This window comes from Sinocyclocheilus rhinocerous, unplaced genomic scaffold, assembly GCF_001515625.1.
Source record: "Sinocyclocheilus rhinocerous isolate Xijiao unplaced genomic scaffold, SAMN03320098_v1.1 scaffold1441, whole genome shotgun sequence".
NCBI classification, from domain to species: Eukaryota; Metazoa; Chordata; class Actinopteri; order Cypriniformes; family Cyprinidae; genus Sinocyclocheilus; species Sinocyclocheilus rhinocerous.
The window spans coordinates 2081631-2081981 of record NW_015654063.1 but is presented as its reverse complement, the minus strand read 5'-3'; the positions used below and the strand labels follow the sequence as shown (position 1 = coordinate 2081981).

Below are 351 nucleotides of genomic sequence, written 5' to 3'. Positions count from 1 at the left end.
ACGAGACGGGACTATAATGTTATTTGAGGACTACCGGACATTCAAAATACATCCTATAGGCTACTGTCTTGTCCTTCAAAATGCGCGTCCTTGTCATTGGATTGCAATCGGATAAGGGGCATTTGCATATCTACTCTCAGTATGGCAGTGGATGGATAGGCTACCAAAATGCGAACTAGCGATCTGAAACAATGGCCTCAGCACCCGAAGGGGTAGGGATAAGGTGACTAGATGTCCTGTTTTTCCTGGGAGTCACAATCTGTCGTCGATTAACTTAAAGTTAGTGAAGGCGGGATAGGCGGAATCGCGCTGATAGAAGTGCTCTCTCTCGCGCACGCTCCACTTCTTCAG

General features: G+C 47.3%; 1 protein-coding gene across 1 annotated transcript in view; it reads right to left on the bottom strand.

Annotated features, from left to right (window-relative positions):
- The window catches only part of myo16 (myosin XVI), a 194543-nt gene that overhangs the window by 111947 nt on the left and 82245 nt on the right, over nt 1-351 (bottom strand). The window lies entirely within an intron of this gene.